Source organism: Chelonia mydas, chromosome 9, assembly GCF_015237465.2.
Source record: "Chelonia mydas isolate rCheMyd1 chromosome 9, rCheMyd1.pri.v2, whole genome shotgun sequence".
NCBI classification, from domain to species: domain Eukaryota; kingdom Metazoa; phylum Chordata; order Testudines; family Cheloniidae; genus Chelonia; species Chelonia mydas.
The window spans coordinates 12,758,101-12,784,729 of NC_057855.1; the positions used below are offsets into that span (position 1 = coordinate 12,758,101).

The following is a 26,629-nucleotide window of genomic DNA, read 5'->3' on the forward strand; positions in this document are numbered from 1 at the left end:
CTCACTTTTTATTTGCAGTAAAAAACTACTTTAATGATTTTAACATTTATGTATTAAATTTTTCTGCTTGATCTATAATTCAAAGCTCTATATCAACCCTTTGAAGGTTAGGACAGACATTTATTTTAGTATGAAAGCAGATTGCTAGATTTTCCAGCATACACTGTGAAGAAAAGTCTGTCCCAGAGTACTTCTGGCAGAAGATTTTGAAATAGTGACTTCTGATGCTGACTCAGTGTTGCTGGCAATGCTATTCATAATAGGCAGGAAGAACATTGTACTTGCCTCATGGGATCAGACTAGGCAGTCCAGTATCCTGCTTCTGGTAGTGGGAATTACTTGATATTGTTATGGCAGGAGCCACCAGAGTGTACTCTTACAAATTCCTTTTTCTTCATGCACAAGCAAGATTTTAGCCTCTGAAGAAATACTCTGTTGGTTTTCTATTGCAATTTTTTTGGGGAGCTGTGTGTGTGTGTGTGTGTATGTGTGTGTGGAGTTTGCTCTCTGCCTTGATCTCCCTAACTAGAGTAAATTCTTGGAGCAGAGTTACTCTCTGAGACCAGGGTACTGGTGTTTAGCTGAGAGTTCTGAAAGAGAAGATTGCCTACATGCTGGTTGTGATCACTTATATTCACCAAACTCCGAGCCACTGATTACTCTTCCAGTGGAAATCTCATTTGCAAGGCCCTAGACATCTGCTGCCACTCATCGGAACAGTAATAATAATTTACAGCGAGGGGTAAAAAGGTGACACTGGTGCATGTCCCAAAATAATTGTGAAATGCAATATAGGAGAAAGGAGGTTCCTTTTTGGCACCAGCAGATGAGTAACTTGCTAATACAGCATGAAATTTTGAACATACCCAATATTTTAGCTTACAGGAAAATTGGTGAAAAATAGACAATATTGGGGGCTTAATCTAAAGACCCAAAGATTTCCTGTAAGAAGAAACATTGCTATGGCACAGAGGATTAAATGTTACAGCCATTTTTGGATTTTCAATTATCCTGCTGCCGGCCAGGATGAATGGTTTGTACATGGGTGCTTCAGACCAGATTTGTACATGGACCTCCCAACTAGCTGAATCAGAAGAAGTTGAGAGCTCTCTGGGTCTGTCTAGACTAAAGTTCTGGGCTAAAGTATGATGAGGAACAAATATTTCTGGTATATCCATGCTGACATTTACAATACTGTTAGAAATCAAATAACTTGAGTTCAACACAACCAAAAACTCTCGTGTATGCAGCAAGTATGTATAGATTCTTGGGCAAGACTCCTTACATGTGTAAAATAGGTACAATAACTGAGTGGCTTTCCCTTTATTTGTAATCAAAGTCATGGACTCTCTCAACTCTTCAAAACTCTGTGGTATAAGAGGCTTTTAAAATGGGGAATTTTGTTAATTGTTTATGCTTGCTTAGTTGTAGAGAGAATGAAAGTAACATCTCATTACAGGATTTCACATCAGCTAAAAGTGGACATTGGTGTTCCATCCGTGATGCAGATGCAACTTTCAAACCATGTAATCCTGGCACTGAATGAACTGAACACTTCCTGGGTGCTGGCAAATAACACACACTTGCTCTTCTCTGAATCTTAAATTAGTTTAGTCCCAAAGAAGTTTAAGGGTGTGTTTGAACTCGGTCAGTTAAGCTGTCTTTCTGGATAAATGTCTCTGCAATAGATCTTCATGGATTTACCATGTCCAGCAAACTTTTACTTATAGCAGTCAAAAACTGACAACATTTCTGTGTATGTACTGTCAGAACTTATGCCTTCAACAAATCTGGTTTCCTCTGCTTCTGACACTGTTGCTCTTTTCTACACTTCACTCCAGTCTTCCCAATTTTTTCACCTTGCCTTCTTGAGGAAGACTTTCTTTCTCACCCCTTCCTTTCCACTATCTTTGTAATCTGTGCATTTCTAGATTTCCCATCACAGTAATAGTTAGGTGCCAGTTATAGAACAACATAACGATTAGTCCACAGGAGATCCTGCTCTCTCATACCCATTGATTCAGCCATTATTTTTAATAGATTACTTGAGAATTAGCAAGTGTAACAGTCTATCATTTTTCAAGATGATTTAAGCTAATGTAGAATGTATCCACGCAATAGCGAGTAAAGCAAATTTGTTTTAAAAAGTGCATGGGAGTATGGATGCTGTTTTCTACCTCATTTAATTAAAATTGTTAAATGCTATTCTGGTAAATTAAAAAGATCAATTTATTCTTACACTGAGATAAGATAAGGGGGACATATTTTAATTTCAGGGATTTGCGTTTCCCCATTTTAAATCACAGAGCTGGTATTCTAGATATCTCTGCACAATTTACTTAGAACACCACATGCATTGTTGTGGGCTTCAGCATCACACTATCAGTGGACATGAATAAATCTATCTGCCCTGTCTTTCAGAAATCAGTTGAGGGAAAACCTATTAAAATGAAGTTAACTGAATTAGGATTTTATGATGTTTGGAGAAACCTGCCAACTAGAGATAAAGAATTCACATTTTATTGTGAATAGGCACAATATGTATCGCAGGACAAGATATAATTACCTCAGTAAAATACAGGTGAAAATAGCTGGGGATGGAAAATTGAAAATATCACCATTTCTGATCATGCTGTTGTCTCATTCCCCTTACTCATTAGTGATAGACAACATCCTGATTCTAACTGAGAAAGCATCTATTTTCCCCTGCAAAAGTAAGAACACGTAGACTGTCTAAATGAAATTATCCTTATAAGAATATTTCAGTGCTAATGACAATAAGGAAACCAGCTATTCAGCATTGTAGGATACAGCTGAGGCAATGTTGATATAGGGGCAGATAATTAGCACTTCTGCTTCTATTAGAATAAGAAAAAATATCAAATTGATTCAGTGGATCAAAAGGATTTTTGACATTGCAAAGAAGTCTTATTTATACTGTGAATCTAGCAGAACAATAATAAGTGACTAATCAATATGATGGGCGAAGTCTATTAATCTCAGACACACACAAGAACCCTGACTGAATAATTAAACTACTGGAAAGAAAAGTAATCTTTTGAGAAAGGCAACAGAGCTGACAGGCTGAGCTGGTCAGCAAAACCAGGTTACATTTCTTCAGCTCCCTCTGGCCTCCCCAAAATAACCACCTCTAGCTGTTCAGCCCCATTCCCATGGCCCAGAAGAGAAAGAGAGAGAGAGGGTTGGAAAACAACTCCTGGGGCATCAAGTCCAGTCTTCTGCTATTGTAGGCCACTCTGTCATAAATCCTGTACATAAAATTATCAAGCTCCATCTTAAAACTAGTTAGGCTGTGGGTCCACTACTCCTGTTGAAAAGCTGTTCCAGAGCCTAACTCCTCTGATGGTTAGAAACCTTTTCTAAATATGCAGCCTAAATTTATTCATGGCTTGTTCATACCCATTTGTTCATGTGCCAAGGTTGTCCTTTAGCTTAAATAGCTCTTCTTCCTCTTTGGTGTTTACATAAGAAAATGGAAAGAGATAGATAAATCAATTTGTTTGAACACCAAAAATGGTTTGATTCAGCTGAAGTTTAGTGGAAATCTCAGGACAGGTTTGCTGATCCTTAATGAGTGATTAATTGTAATATAGAATAGACCCCAGAAGGCCAAGTTTTTCCTTGGTGAAACACCCCTGAAATTCAGGGAGTTACACCAGCAATAAATTTGGCTCAATTTTTTAACAGACTATGTATGGTATAAGCAAACTGATTTTTTTTTCAAGCGTCAGATAATGTTGCCATTAAGGAAATATTTGCTTTCTTTTTCTTCTCAAGGAATATTTTGTCCCAGACTTTGTAGGATGGGATAAAGCATTCTACAGATATCCACCACATAGTTTGGAATTTAATGGAGTCTTTCGAGCCCCTCTTCTTGGCAGGAGCAGTTGCTTGTTCTGTGAGTAGCCTACTGGGGCCCTGATCTTGCCTGGGGCGTTTAGTGGTTAGCGTATTACGCTTGATCTTAACCAAAAGTCCGTGAAATGATTGGCTAGTGCATTACAAATACATAATACAGGGAATAAAAGCACTGGGTTTCCTCACTCATCCATTTTGTACGTGTGACTGAGCAACTGGCACAGGTGATTAGGACTAGCTTTGGCTCCACGTCTGTGCAACCTAGGATTGAATGGGTTGGAGCTTTCAATGGGAAGCTTAACAGGAATAATGGAAGGTAGAATTTGGCCTTACCATATTAGCATTTGAAGAGAGAGACTAAGCAATAGGTATAGTCTCCTACTGCATGACTGACTTTCTCACTGCAATCAAGTAAAGTGAGGAATTTAGCTCTGTCAGGATGGAAATTAATTTACATAAATTGTAAACCTACTCCCTTTCTGAGAACACCAAGGAATAGCTTTCTCTGTATTTCTCTTTTAAATGGAATCCCAGATGAGGAAAAAATCTGATACTTCAGCATAAATATTGCATTATATTTAACTGATTTATATTTATAAAGCTAATTTCCACTTCTTAATGCAATACAAACAAAAAATGTATCTGGGGGCAGGCTGTTTAAAAGTTTGGATGGAGAATGTCAACATAATCAAAATGAGCTGATTTCCCTGGCTTGATAGCCTAATTTTTATGTGGCCTCTTCCCATTTTCTCATATTATTTTTCTCAGTTTAGTAAAGTAGATTAGTGAATTTCCTCTTGGCTAGGAAAATAAATGTGTGAAACATACACATCTGAGGTGACAGCTTTTTCTGACCTTCATGCATATTATATTATGGAGTTGGCCAGCTAGAACTCCGGTGTCTGAGATTTTAGTCCTTCACATTGCTACTCTATTGAGATGGGAACACATCGCGTTTGAGGGCTTTTCACAGTATAACATAAATTGCCTGCACAATGAGGTACGTTGTCTGGAGTCAGCCCAGTGCTAGACTATATTATATGGGTCAGATTCTTCCCCTGTTCTAATCTGAGGGGAGTAAAGTTACAACAGGGATCAATGAAGCCCCACGAGGGTTTATTTTTTCATTATTTCTTCCACTCCTAGATGGAACTTCTAACAAATTAGTTTCCTGTGATTAAACTTTGGGAATCAATAACTGACCCGTGTTGTGTTTGGAGTAGTTGTTGAGTGTGGAGGTGAATTAAAAGAGTCCCAGCACTCATAAAGAGTTTCCCTCAACTATCTGAGCTGAAATCCTCCTCAGGATGGGGAGAAAGCTAGTTCAGACTAATTTGACAGAGAATCTATCCTTACCTGTGTGATGCAGGAACATGTTGGTGCCAACTGGCAGAGGGTGGAGGAGACTCACTGAGTTTTACAGGGATCCTCTGTGTCAGGTAAATACATATAAATTCAACAAAGGGTGGCATGGAAGGTCTTTACTGAGGACCAGTAGCCTGCTGGTCATCACAATCATTGAGAAATGTGTGAAAGGGTAATACTTAATAGATCAGCGCATGTATGTATCTATACTGAAAATGATATTCTTAAGATAAGGCAGGTCACCAGGAAGTGACGTGCCTCAGACTGTCCTTTCTAGGTAGGGGGTAAAAGACGCTTCTCTCTGTCTGGTTATGTGTGCATTGTATGTCTTGTGATGGATGCCTATTTGCATACAAAGCCAAACAGCAGGCATAAGATTGCAAAATCTACAAGAGAGAAATCCGGTTTGAGTAAAATCAAGGGATTAGTCTGGTATATCAGGTGATGTAAGGAAACTCTCAGCATCTTCACCTAGGAGACAGGCAGACTGTGTATTTTGCCTCATGAAAAAGGGATCATAGCCTGCCTGGCTGGAAAGCACTGGTGAGCAATATGAAAGTGATGTTAATTAAGTCTAGCTCTATAATGTGTGATATGATATTTTATTTTATATGTAACCATTTGTTTCCAATATTTCTACTTGCTATCACTCAGATCCCTGTACTTTTCTAAATAAACTTTTTCTTGTTTTCACCACAAACTTATCTAAATGCTGTGTGCTAACCAGAGCCATGATCTGAGGTGGAACTGGGAAGGTGGGGGTACTGTTTCTTTGGGAGCAGCAGATCTCTGAATATTGTGAGTGTCCAGCAGAACATGGGCTGGACACTCCAGGGAGATGCTTGGCGTTGGAGTGTGTCCATTGCTAATCTGGAGAGAGAGAGCAGAGAAGGGGGAGCTATGCAGGCCTAGAAGGGGAGTGCTTTTGCTGCCCATGGCTGGTGGATTTGGGGGGCTGACCCATAGCAGACGCAGACAAGGATTTTTCTTGCTAAGGGCAAGTGGTAGTAAGGAGCCTCACAACCCTGGGTACCCCCAGAAGCATTACAACCAGTTCAGAAGCAAAATAGTAAATTGCAAACGTGACATCAGAACAAACTCTCTATTGGCTGACTGTACTTTTTTGGGGAGAAGGGGGGGAGTGGGAGGTGACACTGCCTTAGCAACTTCAGTGTGTGCTACAGTAATATGGGGCAGTTCCATTTCTGTATAGTGGTTTCAGATCACTCTTCCAAAAATTTGGGAGATGCAGTTCAGACCATCCACTTCAGATTACTCATATTGTATATGCAGATGTCACTGTGTTGCAAACCATTGCACAAAAGTTTCATTACAAAACCTTGAAAGCAGGCTAAACTGTAGTTCTTCTTTGGTCTGGTGTGAAGAATGAGAAACAGTCAATGGGAGCAGTGGGTGTTCAGTGCCTCTGGAAATCATGCCATTGACCTCCTATCTACCACAGTTTACCCACATATACAATTTTGATATTACCGACTTCATAAAGGTGCTGAATGCATTAATATTTGTAAAGCAGCTGTGATCCTCAGATGGAAAGGCACTATAGATATGCAAAACATCATTGACCAAGGGAAAGTGTGGGAAGCCATTTGAATTGAAGAGTGAGTATTCTCAAATACAACAAATGCTGGGCAATTCAGGATTCTCAGGTTTTTCCTAATGGTGTGGTCTGCATCTTAGCAGACAGATTGTTCTGCAAACCCCTTCCTTCCTATTCTCAGTCATGTGGGTCTCTTTTCTTGCTCATGATCACACAGCATCCCTGAGGCTAACCCAGCAATTGATCGAATGGAAAAGTGACAGTAGGAAAGTATTTCTGTGTGTTCAGCTTCTCTAAGATGTTGCATTAGCTGGTGTTCCACAGACCATGGTTTTCTGTGGTATTGTATTGTCATCATTTAGATTTACTATATAGCTAGGTACTATATTAAGACAATCTTTCAATGTGATTGTGGCAGTTCCTTTTTTTCTCTTTTAGAGGTGAAGAAAAAGAAGAAAAAATGTCATTTCTTTAGAACAGGATACAAGGGTGTGTGAAAACAATTCAAAGCGTGTTTTAACCAGGTCAGAATGGAGTGTTATGAACTGGTTACAAAAACACAGCTGTACTTGCAGCATGGCTTGCCCCGAAGAGACACTAAATCCAACTTAAGTTGTTTAAACATAGCTATGTTAGAGAAAACAGAGTGAATTATAAGATAAGGGATAGCTGAGCAAAAACATTCTACAGATTAATATTGCTAAAAATGTTGAGGCAGACAAGAACCTTTTGTTACAAAGTAGGCAAGAGTTCCCATGGACTTCGCAAGAAGTGAAGTTTTATTTGGCTCGTCACTTGTAGACTCCCTTTTGTCTCCATCCAGGATTGTCCTTTTTCTCATCATTTTAGGATGACTTTGATCCCAACAACAGCTTTAGTGCTTAAAATGAAAACCTTGTGCCTTTCTGTTCTCCCAAATTAACTCCTTTCCTGTCTCAAGTTCCAAAGGAGTTCAATTTTACGTTATATAAAATGTCCAGACCAGTTTTGCATGCCCCTCCATTTGCCCATTATCCCATAGGAATGGATCATAACTAGACCTGGGTGAAATTTTTTTGGATGAATATTTTATTCACTGAAAAATACAGTTTCAGGGCAACTAATTTATTTGCAAATTTGTGTAAAAATTCAGCAAATAGTTTTGGATGGAAAACAATGTTTTTGAAAATGAAACATTTCCATTTTTCATTCAGAAACAATATTTCATTTGGAAATGTGCCTAAATACAATTTTCAAAAAAGGTTTAAAAAAAAACCCAGTGCTGAAATGAAATGTCCAATTTTGGGTCGAATGAAAGGTTTTGTTGGTTTGGATAGAGAATTGAAAAAATCGATTTGTTACACCGCTCTAATAACACATCTCACCTTGGATTACCCACTTCCCCTCCAGTATACAGAGCCATTCACCTTAGCTATCATTCAGTAACACAGGACCAGGCATTTCTTTTACCTAATAATTCCCAATACATCTGTGGGATTACTACTGCCTATGCTAACTAGTTTCTCCCAAATGTGCTTCCCCAATGCCCGGTATTAGTTATTTGTACAGACATTTGCATAAAAATTCATAAGTGGACTACAAAGTCATAGATCGCCTATTCAGGAATAAGAAAAGGAGGACTTGTGGCACCTTAGAGACTAACCAATTTATTTGAGCATAAGCTTTCGTGAGCTACAGCTCACTTCATCAGTCTCTAAGGTGCCACAAGTCCTCCTTTTCTTTTTGCGAATACAGACTAACACGGCTGTTACTCTGAAACCTATTCAGGAATAGTTACCTATCACTGCCTTGACTACTGTAATCTTAGTTTGTGTGGTCTTTCTGCCAGATTAATTCACAGAGGTCACAATAGTCATCGACTTCTGCACATAACATTATAGCAATGTTAGCACAATTGAAACTTATGACCTCTAGGACCAGACCAGATGCAACAGTACATTTGCAATGACATCTCACCTCTTCTACTTCATTTGAACTGTAATATCTACTTCACAGAGTTCACAGAATCCAATCCATAGTCAACCAGAGGGATTCAGCATTAATGGGAGACCTTTAGACTGCCTATTGGCTTCTCTCTCACTAATGTGTCCACTTTGAGGGGGATAGTAAAGTCTGGATGATGTCTGGAGAATTCAGAGTTTGGATTAAAGAAATACAGTGCCACCTTGAATTCCATGTTGACTAGGTGGTTTGTATTTAGAGCCTGCTTGGGATATTCCACAGAGAAATGCTATTAAACAAAACAGGGAGGAAGTAGGCTGGAGCCTGGCTTTGGCCAAGTTGCTGATATCTGGCCAGAGGCTGCGATCACATTGTCTATCATTTTGGGGACATAGTACACAATGCAAAGCTTTTTAGGATGAAGCCAAATAAACATTTGGTACTGTAGTGGTTGTTCAGTGTATTGTATGCATCTTGCATTCTTGAGGCATGTAACTTAAAAACACTCCATGGACTTGCTCCTGCCTACCTCATAGATCTTATCTCTTCTTCCCTTTCACCTCCCTTTCCTGCTCCAATTCACTTAACTAGCACTACCTTTCTCTCTGGGCAGTTTTGCCACTATTAGAATGGGAACCTTCACCCCTTAAGCACGTGCCACCTGAAATGGTGTCTTTTCAGCTCATCAGTGTGTTTTAGAGGAAACCTCACTTACAAATATCTTTTTTTATAGTTTCTGTGAAAAGTTTGTTTCAGTGAATCAGCATTTTCCAACAAAAATTGTGTTGAAAAGTTCACAACCAGCTTCAACTATTATCTTGTCTATTTGGACTGCAAGCTCCTCAGGGCATGGACTGTCTCTTAGTGCATGTTTTGTACAGTACCCAGAACAATGGAGTCCCAATATCTTCGACATTAGGCACTTGTGTAATACAAATAATAGGGAAGTGCTGGAGAAAATGCAGCTAACAAAACAAGGTTGAAACTGAAATGTAAATACTGAAGCTGAGGGAATAATGCACAATGAACAACTTTTGACAAAGTCACACTTGTTTTTAATCCATAAATTATCCATTCAAGGATTTCAAAATGCTCAAAAGTATTTTTCAAAATTCTTTAACCGCAACAAATAACTTTTAGTCGACAGATGATTCATGAACAGTTAGTTACCCCAATCATGTGGTTATATTTTCTGTTCCCCAACTGGATAATCTATGTAATAATAAACATAGTATGAATCACACACATTCCAATGGGATATACAATTTAAAATTACTTTAAAGCAACTACTCCATTTTAATATTTGCTTTTTATGTGCATTTGTGACAGTAATGAAGTATTGCCAACTCTCACAATTTTATTGCAACACTAATAATTCTGGGGTTGGATTTTTTTACTTGTTTTATGAACACATGATGAAAGGCAGCAGCTCTTGAATTTTCCCTTTATTCAAAATGGCCACCATCTCCTGTTACTGTCAGTGGGCCTGAAGTTAGCAAGATGGGCACCATTTCCCTACAGTCTATCTGCATCTGGAAGTGAGGCTGCTCTTAATAAAGTGGACTGACACCTCCTGTTGTTTTCATTGATATTGAAGCCAGCTGCACAGTCAAATGGCTGCCATTCTCTGGCTCAGGGGGCTGGACAGGACATGACACAGGGACTGAGAGGAGCAGAAAACTCGCTGTGAAATGTGAATGAGGAGACTGAGGGGGAACAGGGCCCCGGGGAGGAGGCAGGAAGAAGATTCACAGGTTGTAGGGGGATGTGGGAGCCAGAGGGAGGCTGAGGGGGTGCAGAGGATGTGATGGGGATAGGAGATGGAGGGATTGAATGGCAGATTCACCAGCTTGGGAGTAATGATCAAGAAGGGGAGTCTTTACCAAGCAGTCTGGGGAAGGCAGTGTTGCCAACTCTCATGAACTGATTGCAAGTCACAGGATTTTGGCTCCTGTAGGAGGAGTTGTCATGGATGATGTGAGAAAATACTCCAGTCCCAGGGTTTTTGGGGATGGGCATGTGGGCAAAACTGTGTCCTGCCACTGAGCCCTGACTTCATATATGACCGTAGTGCAGAAAATGGGTCCTGGGGCAGTGAGAGGCAGCAGAGGGGGAAGTTGTGGAAGTGGTGACGGAGAGTCCCATGTAGAGAAGTCCTGGGGGCATCAGGAGGCAGAGAAATGTTGCTGCTGAGTCAAGCCAGTATGTCAATGCCAGTCTGGCATTTCCCCTCTCTCTCTCAGGGATGAGGTGATAAGTGGACTCTCCATCTGAGCAGCCAGAGAGACTCCTGCATTTTTGCATGCATTGGAGGTTGACTTTTCAACTGGAAATTATTCCATGTGTATTGGCTGAGGAATAGAAGGGAATTTAAAAAGTCAAAAGGCCAACTGGAAAGCATTATTTGATTCTTTTTTAAATCTTATGGTTTTGGACCCATCCCTTGAGGGGGTCTGACTTGTCATTTGTATCTCTTGTGGTTGGCAATACTGTAAATGTCAAGCACTCAAATGTTTATACAGGGTAATTGAAAGGGTCCCAAACATAGTCAAATCAAAATTCACTTTCAGATTCAATCAGTATTCTCCAGACGTATTTCTTCAGTTTATTTAGTTACAATAAAAGCCCACCAGCTGAAAAAAATTGTTTCTACTATCACAGCCTCTGGAGGTAATGACCTGGGTTGCAAGAACTGTTGTTTCAAAACCCATGTCTGAATAGTCACTTTCTGCTTTTTTGTATTTTCAGTAATGTAGTTACTGACACTAGCGTGGTTGCAGCTGGTGTAGTGCAAATGTCATCACTGCTGCAGCTCCCAGTGCTCTATATTGTAGAAGGGTATCCTCTTACCGAATGTCTGTCAAATTCTTGGGTACAATAGACATAAAGCCTCTCTGCTGTATTGTTTTGTGGAACCTGGGATGTTACAACAGCTGCTTGAAAACCTTACAAACTCAAAAGGAGCAAGGGTAGATGGCAGAGTCATTTATCAACGTCTGTCCTGCTGAACATCTTCAAAAACGTTAGTAGTGATGTATGTTAGGACGTCAGCTGCTGACTGTGAATGCTAAGCAGCCTCAGCTCCATCTGAAAAGTCCGCTTAGTAGCCTGTGTCTCAGACTGCTTACTTGTCTGATGACTTCCCTTCACTCCTGGCTATTGCGCTGCTTTGGGTCAGTGGCATGAGCTTTTATATCTTCTTTGTTTGTCTCAACGAGAGCTATGTGAAGTTATCACAAAGAAACCTGAAACCAGAACACCCCCTCTGTAATGGACAGAGTCTTGGTTTTCCCTCCGTTCCATTCCAAATCCATGAGCCTAATCCACAACTAATAATAAGCCATCTTGCTTTGTAAACATTCAGGTTTATTACCATTCTCCAAAGTATATAAAATGCTTTAGTCTTAAATTTCAGATCCCTTCACATTTGATTCCTGCTGATTCCCTGTCCTTCAATATTTTACTTGAATTCACAGAACAATAATTTCTTATCAATCTTCCTTAAATCTCTCTTGTCTGGCACCAAAGGTCACACCTTTGATCTGATTATCTCACTGGAATTATCACCCTCTGACATCTCTTTCTTTCCCAAAGTACTTACTGATCACTCTCTCTTAATTTCTTCCACTCTGTCTCTTTCAAAGTAAAAAGAAAAGGAGGACTTGTGGCATCTTAGAGACTAACCAATTTATTTGAGCATGAGCTTTCGTGAGCTGTAGCTCACGAAAGCTCATGCTCAAATAAATTGGTTAGTCTCTAAGGTGCCACAAGTCCTCCTTTTCTTTTTGCGAATACAGACTAACACGGCTGTTACTCCGAAATCTTTCAAAGTAAAAAACTCCACTTCAATAGTGTCTCATTACACCAATCGTTGTTGCATGTTGATCACTTTTTAGCCCAGCTAGAACAGTCCATGATTTCTCTCAGGTTTTTAGTCACTCGACAGTGCACTTGAACTCTGATAACACTTTTTCACACACCACTGCTTGTTTACATAGTGGAATGCTAAATACTCTGAGATCCATTCCAGGGTTCATGCCAGAATGCAAAATCTCTAAATAAGTTCCTGCCATGTTGAAAATCAATGACTGACAACAGGCCTGTTTCCTTTTCAAGCTGTGTAAAACCAACAATATTTTTTCCACTGACATTTAATTTCTATTTATTTTTCCTACAACCACCTAAGGTAATACATTACCATATATATCACCTAGCTTTCATTTTCAGAATAAAATATACCTACCACCCAAATACATTCACTTTTCAACATTTAAGGCCTTCTCAGTGATACTAACTTTGTATAGATTTTTACTCCTTCATAAAGAGAAAGTGGTCAGACTCTGTAATAACCTGCTTTTAACTTCTTGCACTCTCATGAGTGCATCCTAATGGTTAGAGCAGCAGAGTAGGACTCAGGTGACCTGGGTTCTAAGCCTGGCTCTGCTATTGGCCAACTGGATGACATTGGGCAAGTCACATTGCTTCAGTTTTCCAAACTGTAAATTGGGGATAACAATACTGACCTCTTTGTAAAGCACTTTGAGATCTACTGATGAAGGAGCTGGATATTGTTACTATACCAGTAATCTTCATCATTGATAATTGGACCTCCTTGGATTGTAATCTGAGCAAATTCTTTCCCTTCCTGCCCTCCAAAATAGTACATTTAGAGATAACATCACAGTTTCTGCCAATAATGGTTGGTAGATCTCTCACACACAATCACTTTTTTTTTTAAGAAGCGGTAATTTCAAGAATGTTATGAAAATTCTCTCTATTGTACCAAGGGTAGATCATTTGTGAACAAAACTTTGGGACGATGTTATCGGCAGCTGGATGGGATATTCACTAATTCACATGACTGATGTGAAGTTCATAAAGGTTTAATGCTGGCTACCATGTTTTTCAATTTCCTTTATATTACACCAATCATAATACACTCATGATTTAATACAGTAATTAAACTATGTGAATCCCAATTTTCAAACTTGGGAGCCTACATTAGAACACCAAATTATTATGAATATTTATTATTGCTTTGCAGCACTCAAAAAGTATTAGATGCTTTAAAAATAAAGATATGATCCCTGCCTTGAGGAGCAAGAATTCAGTGTCTAATTTTGGATCACTGACAGTTTCTAAGGTTTGGTGCCTAAATGCTGGATGAAGTTCCCAAATACATACTTGTATGCTTAGACTTAGCTACCCAGATTTGAAAATTTGGTCCATATAGGCATCCACATCTGGCTCTAGTTTCAATGGGTCTACTCATGTGCTTGCAAGTCTGTAACTTCTTAAGTGCCTTGCTGAAACGTGGTTTTAGCGAGGATACTGCTTTGTAAGGATCAATGTATTATAGTATCTAATTTTCTTGACTTCATTGTAGAACCTTGCACATGAGAACCTTGCTGATCCCAGGAACCATGGCTGGTTCACCACCAGATCAGCATGAAGCTCTTTGCAGAAAAAAACCTTAGCTTTGCTCAAAGCTGAGAAGGTAGATGCAGATTGAGTATGACTTTTTTGGAATCTTCTGTAAAACAAAACAAAATAAAATAAAATTTCTATATGAAAATTTGGGTACATAACTGATGCCAATTTATGATTAACTAAATTGGAAGCACCTTGTTATAACACGCCCCTCCTCCCCAAAATATATTTCCACTACATTAAAGGAAGGAAGCCCCTCTGCTTTATAACTCACTGCAATGAAAGAGCTGGGAGCATTAGGCATTAGCAGTTGGTTTAATATAATATTTTTGTTGGTGAGCCATAACATTACTGGATAATTTTGTAAAATGATACAGTTTGTCAGGCTGATCGAACAGGGCTAATTTTGGACACTTCAACTTCAGTGGTTTCTTTTTCTTTGGTTGAAACATTAGTCTTTAAATATTAGAGAATTTGTGTATTGTATGGCCTGTAGATGGCATTGTTACACTGGTATAAAAATGAGTGGAAACCACATATTCCAATATTAAACAGTGAAAAAGGGCATCAATACCAAATCAAGGTTCAGTTTCTGAAAATATGGTGCTGGTAAATATCTAAAATGCAGTGTTTATATTAAAAAGTGGGTATGGTTAGGGAATATGTTGGATTACTATGATATTTGCTCTTGAGTAAGCTCATTGAGGAAAACATGTTTACTATTTCTGCTATGGCTTTCTCACATTAGGTTCAACAGCAACAAAAAAAAAGGGTTAAATTCTGATCAGGTGTGAGCAAGTGCTATTCCATTGAAGGTTTAACTCCATTCAGGAGAACTTTAGTGGAGCTGCACGCTTTAGGACCAGCTCTGAATTTGGGTTGGTAATAAATCTGTTTTCATGTGAAGGTGCCAGAATACTAACATTCTCTTGGGGAAAGTAAGGCAATCTATGCGAAGAAAGTATTCATAAAAATTCAAACAAAACCATACATTCACTTCATCGGCATTTTCAATCCCATGTACTTGCTTTTTATGAACATTCTGTCCAAAGTAATTTATATTTGCAGAGACAGTTTCATAAATACTCATGGGTATAGGCCCATATCTTCAAAGGTATTCAGGTCCTAACTCCTATTGATTTCAATGGAAGTTAGGCACCTAAATACCTTTTGAGGGTCTGGACCCTGGGCTCTGATCCAGCAAAGCACTGAAGCACGTGTGTAAATTTAAACAAGTGAATAGTCTCATTGGTGTGAATGGAACCACTCACACGCTAAGTTATGCACCCACTTAAGTTCTTTGCTGAACTGGGGACATAGAGCCTGATCTAAAGTCCATTAAGGTCAGCTGGAATCTTCCCATGGTCTTTAGTGGGCTTTAATTAGACAGTTATAGATTTACATGCATATTTGCACTGTAAGTTTGCATACAGCAGTAGCACCCTGTGGGCTTGGGAGCCATGCAGTCAAACAGCAAAAACAATGCTATGTAACTTAAGAGTGCAATCACAAAGCTCCATGGCAAGTACTTGAAGCAACCGTCATGGAAAATACTTTGTGAGCAGTCTTTAGGTTGCAATATATTTGAATAAACATCTGTTCAATAACTTCAAATAATGAACACATTAGTTAAAGAAAAGGCATTTCAGGGGAGGTTAGTGCACCAAAAAAGGAGGAAATATTCACCCAGTTCTGCAAATATAGAACTGAAAATAAATGTATTGAGGCCAGCATTTTGAAAATTTCATGTAAATTAGCCACCAAATTTGTGTGACCATTGTCATGGTGGGACCTTATTTGCAGACCTAAATAATACAATTGTGTCATCTATTTATTTAGTTTGGAGGCAGTAACATCATTTTGCTCCTGCAAATCAGGTATCTAGATGTGAAAATTTTATTTATTGTGGCTACAAATGATTACAGGCACTAATTTTGACTCTGAATTGGTGCCTCTGAAAACTTAATTCACAGAATATCTAGTGTGAAGTGAAAGCTGTACTTCAGTAGGGAATCCCCTTTCTTAAGTGATGTTTTAAAAGTATCCCCAAGGTTTCCATTGTAATTTTGTTTGTTAAAGACCAACCTCTTGTAAGCAAATGGTGTTTTTTAGAGTGATCAGATAAGCAGTCATGGGATAAGAGGAAAGGTCCTCTCATGGATCAGTAACCAGTTAAAAGATAGGAAACAAAGGGTAGGAATAAATGATCAGTTTTCACAGTGGAGAGAGGTAAATAGCAGCGTCCACCCAAGAATCTGCACTGGGACCAGTGCTGTTCAGTATATTCATAAATGATCTGGGAAAAGGGGTAAACAGTGAGATGGCAACTTTTACAGAGAATACAAACTTACTCAAAATAATTAACTTCAAAGCTGACTGTGAAGAGGTACAAAGTAATCTCACAAAACTGAAACAAGAAAATGGCAGATTAAATTCAGTGTTGATAAGGGCAAAGTAATGCACATTAGAAAACATAATCCCACCTATACCTACAAAATGATGGGGTCTAAATTAGCTGTTACCACTCAAGAAAGAGAACTTGGAGTCATCATGGATAGTTCTCTGAAAACATCTGCTCAATGTGCGGTAGCAGTCAAAAAAGCTAACAATGTTATGAATTATTAAGAAAGGGATAGATAATAAGACAGGGATATCATAATGCCACTATATAAATTCCTGGTACACCCACACCTTCAATAGTGTGTGCAATTCTGGTTGTCCCATCTCAAAAAAGATGCATTAAAAAATGGAAAAGGTACAGAAAAGGGCAACAAAAATTATTAGGGGGATCTGGAATAGCTTCCACATGGGTCAAGATTAAAAACATTGGGACTGTTCATCTTAGAAAAGAGATGATTAAGTGGGATAGTGGAGAGATATAATAGAGGTCTATAAAATCAGGATTGGTGTGGAGAAAGTGAATAAGGAAGTGCTATTTACCCCTTCACATAACACGAGAGCTAGGGGTCACCCAGTGAAATTAATGGGCAGCAGGTTTAAAACAAACAAAAGGAAATACTTCTTCACACAACACACACTCAACCTGAGGAACTTGCTGCTGGGGATATTGTGAAGGCCAGAAGTATAACTAGGTTCAACAAAAAATTAGATAAGTTCCTGGAAGATAGATCTATCAATGGTATTTGCCAAGTTGGTCTGGGATGCAACCCTATGCTCTGGGCATCCTTAAGATGCTCACTGCCAGAAGCTGGGATTGGATGATGGGGGGTGGATCACCTTGAGAAACTACTCCATTCTGATCATTCCCTCTGAATCATCTGGTACTTGCCATGGTCGGAAGACTGGATACTGGTCTAGATAGGCCATTGGTCTGACCTATCATGGGCATTCATATGTTCTTATCACTTCAGAGAAGTTTCATTGGAAAAGGGGTTTAAAAGGAAATAATTGTTGAAAAGGAATGTGGCTGTGTGAAGAAATGAGTAACAAACACTTCTTTGTGACTCATCTGTTGTGCAGTACATTATAAGCATTTTTATTTCAGTCTATCAAGCACAAAACTGTGAGTAATTGGGTGTAGTAGACATAGAGCTAACTGTTAACCTAGATGTGTGAAGAGAATGGGAATTCTCTCAGCTGTCTCACAGAACGTACAATGGGAAACTTAACTAACACAAAAATGTCTTACAATAGGATAGCTGGGGAGACAAGGAGTAGTAACATCTTTGTCTTCCCCAATGGGCATTAAGTTTGTTTCCATGATAGCTGTGCAAGTGAAACAACTCCATAGTATGTGCAGATATTACCACTACAAACACAAACCTGGACAAATGAACCAGATGGGTCTGGCAGTTGGAATGGGAAGTAAAGTAAAATGGAATATTCAGCAACTAAGACTGGGGAAAAAAATTGTGGAGTCTAAAGTTAAAAAATAAAAAAAAATCAAAGGTATTTTCTGAGTTTAGTTGGTGAGAACCAACCTGTAATGTCTAGGCACAGGGAAGCCCCAAGGGATTCAAAGTGTAAGAACTGGAACACTGTGGGAGAACAGGTCCCTGTGACTGGGCTGAGAGAGCCTACACAGGGTTGGCTGGGAGAGATTTAACAATCTCCCTCGACAGAGAAATACCTGTTGACCTGAATTTATAGTGCTAGTTTATTACGGCTTGCCAATGATCTGACCAGAAGATACTTAGGTTCTTGTTCCAAATTCAGGCGATAGAACTGGGGAACATAGGAAGTTCAATGTCTTGTGCGGGACTCTCGGGATGTGTGCAAGGACACTCAGACTGAGAATAAAAGCAAAATTTCAAGACCTTTATTAAGATAAATGAGAGAGTAATCAAAGCTATAAACCAAAGTCATAAAGAAGTAATACGGTTCTATGGTCACTGGTGATAACATCCCTTTTCTAAAAGGCTACTTAAACTAGCATACTCGCACCCTTCCTTGGAGACCTGGTAGTGGGAGACAGAGGACCAGCCAATTAAAAGTAAAATACATCTTATACTCCAATGTAATGCCTGTACCTATTGAAATAAATTTAATTGCTGTAAAAATGTTGTTTAAGTATTCCCATTTGAGAAATTATTGGCAAGCTGCTAGGCAGAAGGTGTGTAAAGTCATGGTTACCGTGCACCACACTTCTAATGAAATTAAACAAGTAATTACGAGGGTTAGCAGAGATTCGGAACACAGTTAGTGAAAGACCTTGTTGGGATGGTTCTCCATGGATGTGCTGGATAAGGAGAAAAAATGATCAGTTGCAAAGCCAGCAATTTTACTAACTATGGGTACTTCCCAAAAATAAGTACATAATGTCTGGTCTTTAATGAGGCAAAGTCAGGGTGAAACCGAAGAGTGCCAACGAAAAAATTCTTGCTTGGTCTTGGTTAAGAGCCTTGAGCCTAATGCTGCGGTTTCAAAAGTAACTAACTAAACTCATTATTTTTGTGTGTTTGTGTGTATGTGTGTAAAAGCCTTAATGTTAAAGATATATGGCCTTTAGGGAGGTGAATGTTGCTCTGGATTTGAGCGGGGTATATACCCCAGAATGTGATTCAAGCTAATTGCAACCATATTATGTGCACTCAGCCACCATAAATTAATGAAATAGAACATCACATAGTTAAGGGTTAATTTGGAGACAGGCTTTCAGAAGCAAGGTCATAACTACTGGCAGTTTTGCTAATCAGTATGGGATGAGGGGAGGAAAAAGTAAATAACTGAGAATGGAAGACGATATGTGGGTGGACAACCTTGAGTCTAGACGCCTCTGATAGTAAAAGTTTATTGAAAGTTAGGAAAAGTGATGATCCAGTAGGGGTCATCGTGACCTATGTGTTTTGTAGAAGTTAGTTATAAAAAGTTTAGATAATAGAGCATACTTGGCAGCAGCCCTCGGGAGCTATCCTGGAATAGAGATTTTCCTGACATCTTTACTTCCCAGGAGGGAAGCATTTGGCCAGCACTGACCTGTTGTTGATTATTCAGTACCATCTCAGAATATAGGTAAATATCTGGGATGTTCTAAACCTATTGCTTATGTCTGTGTGTGCTTAAATCTAATAAACTGCAGGGTTAGACAAAAGCAGGCTAACTTGCATTTAATCCTTGATCAGACAGAATCGCTGAGTTCCTGTTGATTTATTCCTTATACCACCTGGAGTGAAATAGTTAAGTTGCCCCTGGTCCTGACAACCCTGGGAAACAGCCCTGCCCTGAATATTCATATCAATGCCCAACCTTCCATGCCCAGATCTTATTTCCTCACTCAGATAAATCTTCGGATACACTTACTCTATAGGCTAACATATTATGACATGTTACTACCATATTCGCATATATTAATATTGATTATCTCATCCTCGAAATTGTTACCTTTGGCCTAAATTATTACTTCCATGTTCTGTGCTGTACCTTGTGGTTACTAGTATGTTCCAGAATTATGGTAAACACATTTAGTTCTCTGTTCAGTTTTCAATTCAATTCCCCAAAGTTAAAAGGGGTAAGCAGTAGGCCATTTATCTATACCAAAGGTTACAAACGCTTATGCTAACTTGCCCTAGCTAATCACACAGGATACAGGCCTGTAGGTTCCTTACATTACAGCCAGGTATAATGAAGTAACGTGTACTGGAATTCTTCAGTATAAAACATAATCTCAAACCAGTGAAGAAAACAGATTATAAAATACCGCAAGCTAGCAGGCTAGCCGCATGGATTACATACCACAGGTACATTCTGTAGATGCGGGTGTTATCAAGGTAATAGAGCTAAGCCAGCAATATCAAATTCAGGAATTTTCCCTAGCATATTATGACATTATTCAACTCCAGTTAAATCAATGGAAAGACTCCCAGGGCCAGATTCTCATTTATATTAAGACCACTTTAAACCATTCTGGCAGTATGAAGGGGCCTAAAGCAGGAGCAAATTGACTCCCAAGTTTACGTCAGAGTAACATGAAGGGGCTTTTAAAGTAAATGAGATTCTGGTTTTCAGTGAGAGTTGAATTAGACCCTATAAAAGATATGTGCTTTGAAATGCAGGGAAGCCTGCACTAGAATACAGACCTTCCTTGAGGAGCAATATAAATTAGCTAGAAAACCTCTCTCTTTGATGGACTCTCACCTTGATTGTTCAGTCATCCTTTAGTTACTTTGCTAAGTTCATGTTCAGGTTTTGAAAGAAGCTTTCAAATACTATTAAATAGTAATCAGTTGGAAATGGAGATCTTGCAGTCTTGGGCCTGCAACTTAAAAATGATTTTCCACACCTGTCACATTCTTGAGGCTTTCAGCATCCCTTGAACTTGAATATTGAGGAGGATTGTATCTTTGCAAAGAAAGCCTATTGGATTCCAGTTACCCAAATAGCTGCACAGCAAATAACTCTTCACAGCAAGTATACTGGATATTTATAGTCTCTGATATATATGATAAAGACAGAACAAATGCAACAGTGCCTATGTAAATGAGAAGGTTTCAAAATCTGTTGCTTACCTCTTTCACTAATGTACAAAGTTATGCACAGAGTCACTTCCCAGCAGTAGGTAAAGATAGTATTTTATCTGTTTCAAAACAGGGTAGGCTTAACTTACACTCAGGAGCCTAGAAAGATAAAAGGATTTCCTTTTAACCCAATATGAACACAGCCACATTTTCAACACTGAGCGAGTTAAGCTCACTCTTTTGTAACCTGCAGAACCAAGTGAAAATAAAAAATGTTTGGAGACTTAGAGGCAGCTGAAAAGTTAGCGCCAAAGTTAACAGCAGTAATAGCATTTGCATGAGTACACTTGGGTCTGAGCTCCTGGTGACTGATTACCTTAATGATGAAATTTGGAGTTACTTTGGGAATATAAATTTTGTACTGTGACAACAGTGTGTCACTTACGATAGGCCTCCATCTTCCCCCACCCCCCAGAAATCCTATGTGTGGCACAATTGCATCATGTAACCTGAAAGTCTCAAATATCGAAAAGTAGCCTCTGAGTTTGGGTATTTCCATTCTCTGGGTGCCTATCTTGAGACAAATTGAATCAGATTTTCAGAGGTGATCAGTGCCTAGAACTCCAGTGGGAGCTCTTGTTTGTGCAGCACCTTTGAAAATTGGCCCAAATGGTTTTTATTGTAAATGCCAGGTACTGGAAGCAATTAGTTTCTAAATGTTAATGAATGCCTTGTGTCTTGAAGGACTCTCCTCCCACCCTGGGGCTCCAGAGGGACTGGGCACAATTGCAGTCTCTATTCCCTCCTTGCTAGCACTCTGGGGGGAGGAGGTAAATCACCATCACAGAGGCTGTACAGCAACTACTGAAGCTGGCTAGCCACATGAGGCAAGCTACCCCCGCTGAGGGGCGATGCTTGGGAGTTTGAGGTACCTTCTGTTGATGCCACTGGGTGTGGGTGCAGCTCAATACCACTCCTGATATGGTGCTGTGGCTGAAAGCTGCCTAGTCTTTCTTCCCACCATACTACGTTATGCCGGTCAGAACAGTTCACTAAAAGGGGAGCTCAAAAAAGAAATGAAAGGCAAAGGAAGAAGCTTCCTTTTGTCCCCCCACTCAACTATATGACAATCGCATGTAAAGCACTAGGAAGAATTTCATATAATGGAACAGACAGCATTTGAACTGCTGCCTGTACATTGAGTGCTAAGGACACCCATTTCTGCAAAGCTATATTTTTAAGATTTCTTTGTCTTTGACGTGAGTTTCCACTTAAGGATCACAGAAAACACTAGTCCCATAATGCTTGTGGCACAGCTGATGAGTCTGTGATTAAAAATTGGATTCCAGATACAATTAAACATCTCTTCTTTTCTTGGTTCTCAGTAGTCTCTGAAAGGATCCACCAAGTCAGGAAGGCATTTTTCAGCTGTCAACTTTGAGGCTGATTTCCCCCCTCTCTCTTTCTGAAGCTGGTTTTACAGTTTTATTTTATTTACTCCTGATTTACACCAGCGTATGCTTGAGGAGAATTTGGCCTCTTTTCTTTCCCCTCGCTGCATCCTCTATTGTTCTCATGGAAATATGTTACTGTTGGAAACATATAGACAATTTACAGTGTGAAGTTTCTGCTTAGGATAATTCTTTTCTTTTTTGATTTTGTTGTATATTCTCACATGCATCAGTGGAGTGACTGGTGAGCAAAACCTACCAAATTAAAAAAACATTTTTTGAAAATCCACTAACCATTGCTTAGTTCTCTGCTATGCTCTGACCATTATTATTACTAGTGTGTGTTTTTCAGTATAGCTCACAATGTGGAAACAAAAAGGCACATCCTTGCTCGCATTTCAACAAAACAGAAAGACAAAGGGTAGAGTAAGGGTTATGGTGTTCAGTGATTAGTCAGTGTTTTAAGGGGCTTGCAAGAGCTCTACTTTGTGTCCAGTTCCAAGTGGCTTTGTATAACACAAACTTCACAGTGGCCTTCCCACACTCTGTCTGGGATGCTCAGCCCTTAAAGGCACAGTCCCCAGTACCTCATCTTCCCTTCCAAGTGAAAACTTTATAACACTTTAAAAACTAAAATTAATATAATATACAATTACAAATATTTATAAATAACCTAAGAATGATTAACAATGTTCACTTAATCTTTGAAATGCCCTGTGCTGTTGCCTGGGCCTGCAGGGCCCCCTGTAACATCATTCTTCTGTTGTCAGGAGGCAGCAGGTCCACTTGTTCTGGGATCTGTTCTCACAACCTGCTGTGGTTGTTGCCTGTCTGAGACCCTCTCCCGGACAATAGCTGACTCAATGCCTCTTATCGCCCTCTGTTCCGAGATTTGTAGGTGTCACCTGACCCTCCCTAGTATGTGTTTTTCAGAGCTGACAACCTTAGACAACTGCAGGGCAACCACTTGTGAGACAACTGCTGTTTGCGACCATTGTTTCCCTCCATAGAGACGCAGAGCATCATTTTCACGAGCTTGTGGCAACTCCCATGGCCCCAAACTATATTGACTTTTTTTGTTTTGTTTTTCCTTATCTGTTTCTTTGTCTCCCCTGTGATTCTGACATCAGTTTCTGACAGTACAGGCATTCTTGCTTCCAGTTTTCTGTTGAACAAAATGTCAGCTATGCTCGTTTGTAATTTAACAGTGCTAAATATAGATTGGAGTCTAACCCTGCTGCCTTTTTCAGTAGGCATTTTATTATTTTGCCGCCATTTTCCCACCACGTTGGATTGGGGATAATGGGGACTAGCTGTTATATGTCTAAACCTCTATTTTGCTGCAAATTGCTTAAACTCATACCCACTAAACTGTGGCCCATTGTCAGACATTACTATGTCAAGTATACCGTGTCTAGCAAAAATAGATTTGATATGCGCAATCACCTGTTTAGTTGTATCTTCTAGTAAGGCTATCTCAGGGAACTGAGAATAATAGAATAATAATTCCCGCCCCCCCCAGCCAGTGTAAACAACTCTATGCCTACTTTGCTCCAGGAGGGCAATTTTTCCTGTGCCTGCAACATGGGCTTTATCGCATGATTTGGCTTGTACTTTTGGCATATGTGACAAGACTTAACAACTTCCTCAATGTCACTGTTCATTTGAGGCCAGTATAAAATGTTTTTGGGCCTTCTCTTATTTATTTTTTCATCCCTAAATGACCTTTACGTATCCCTTTAAACATTTTTTTCTGCAATATTTTGGGAATCACCGTCCTGATGCCTTTAAACAAAATCCCATCTAGTACTGAGAGCTCCTGCCTTAAATTGATAAGGGCTGGGAATACCCTGTCCTGGCAACTCTTAATTACTTTCTGTAGGATCTTCTCCTGAGCAGTAGCTCTGGCAATCACAGCCCACATTTCATCTGAGATTGGACAGGTTTATTTTTTCTTTTTCCACATTGACATTTACAAAATCTAACTCTGGACTTTGCCCTGCTGCACTTTTATCAAATGCTCTGGAGAGTGTATCTGCAGCCACCAAATCTCTCCCAGGTTTGTCATCAATTTGCAAATCATACATTTGTAGCTGAAAAAAATAATCTCTATATTCTCGGGGGTGTTTGCCAGGCCCTTTATAGCAATGGCAATCACTGGTTTATGGTCAATTCAGCTAACAAAGGCCTCCCATAAATAAAGTCATGAAACTTTTCATGCTGATAGACTGAGGCTATGTCTGCACTACCCCTTATGTTGGTATAACTTATGTCGCTCAGGAGGGTGGCTTATTCACACCCCTGAGCAACACAAGTTACATCAACCTAAGCCCTGGTGTGGACAGTGCTATGTCAGTGAGAGAGCTTCTCCCGCCAACATAACTGCCATCATTCATTGGGGGTGGATTAATTAAATTGACAGGAGAGTTCTCGCCCATTGGCTTAGAGTGGCGACATGAGAGAGCCTAGAGCGACGCAGCATAGTGACACATCTAGTAGCTACAGCCTGAGGCCAAAACCTCCTTCTCTGTTTGGGTGTATTGACACTCAGCTTTGTTAGTGATGCATAAGCTACTGGTCTCCAGCTTTGATCATACTGTTGTAAGAGGATTGCACCGGTACATTCTTGTGGACAACTTATTTTGCATTTACTGTCATAGTGTCTCAGGTCTGGGGCCTATTTACCTCCTTCAGTTTCTCAAACTCTTTATTAAGATTTGCATCCCATGTTCATTGGACATCTTTGCCCAGTAGCTCTCTCAGGTGGCTGATTCAGGCAGTTAGATTAGGCACAAATATCTCTACATAGTTTGCCATTCCAAGGAATCTTTGTACCTCTTCCTTGTCTGTTGGGGCAGCATGTGGATGATGGCCTTAGCCTTACCATTCTCTATCTCTACACCTTGTTTTGTTAACTTTTCTCTCAGGTTTGTTATCTCTGTTACACAGAATTTATTTTGTTTAGCTCTAGCCCAGCAGCTGTGGTTCTTTCCAGCGCTGCTCGGAGTCTTTCGTCATGCTTTTCTACTGTTTTTCCCCAGATAAAAATGTCATCTGTGTAGCCCTTTGCACTCTTTATACCATCCAAAAATGTATTTTCTGGTGAAAGGCACCAAGAATGGAAAAAAAAGAAATATTTGGCATCAGCCATCTCTTCAAATTTCTCTCCCTTTTCACATATTTATTTAATTCTTTTGGGTCTGTGCATAAGTGAAGGGATCCGTCTAATTTTCTATAATGTCCCATGAGTTCATCCAGTCTGTTCATTCTTCTACTTGCTCTAAAAGCAATAAATGTCCCATTTGCTTACAAATAGTCCAATCACCTTCTTCTGCGACATCGTCCATTCTTCCTATGAAGAATTAATTTGAGCGAGCGGTGCTGTTGTCATCCACTTGGTCCACGCTGTGCATACTCTGTTGGTGAGTGCAAACTGTTGCATAGTGAAGTAATCCATGAGATTTCTTCCATCTTTTCCCATATGCCCAGCTTTATCTTGGCTAGTATTGGTTGTCACAGTGTGTCTGCAGCACCATATGCTGTTTTGGCTGGACTCTGCCTTTGAGCTCTGCATGCATTTCTACCTCAGGTGTCTCTTCTTGTAGTATTTTGGAGTTTCTATCATGTCTTGATTGTCAGAGAACTATCCACCCTCTATAAACGTTATTCTGGACTGGGTAACTTCTGTAGCCAGAAGAATTCTAATTCTTTGTCAACAGCTAATTATGGGTCTTCCAGTAGTCCCTCTCTGAGTTTTTTGTTCCAGATCTCAAAGGTAGAATCATAGAAATGTAGGGCTAGAAGAGACCTCAAGAAGTCATCATGTGCAGGCCTCTGCACTGAGTCAGGACCAAGTAAACCCAGACCACTGCTGACAGTTTTGTCCAAACTGTTCTTAAAAGATCTCTGGTGATGAGGATTCCACAACCTCCCTTGTGAGCCTATTCCAGTACTTAAGTATCCTTATAGTTAGGAAGTTTTTCCTAATATCTAATCTAAATTTCCCTTGCTGCAGATTGTCTGTTACTTCTTGCCCTACCTTCAGTGGACATGGAGAACTATTGATCCCCCTCATCTTTATAACAGCCCTT

The 26,629-nt window shown here is 39.6% G+C and overlaps 1 long non-coding RNA gene across 3 annotated transcripts in view; it reads left to right on the forward strand.

Moving 5' to 3' along the window:
- The window catches only part of LOC122461770, a 218,046-nt gene that overhangs the window by 32,101 nt on the left and 159,316 nt on the right, over positions 1 to 26,629 (forward strand). For 2 of the 3 annotated variants that reach the window (XR_006283936.1, XR_006283934.1), the window contains one exon: positions 1,460 to 1,674. The exons of the other annotated variant lie outside the window; for it this stretch is intronic. This is a non-coding gene — a long non-coding RNA (uncharacterized LOC122461770). Of the gene's footprint in view, positions 1 to 1,459; positions 1,675 to 26,629 lie in introns of those variants that run through there. 3 annotated transcript variants of the gene reach the window in all.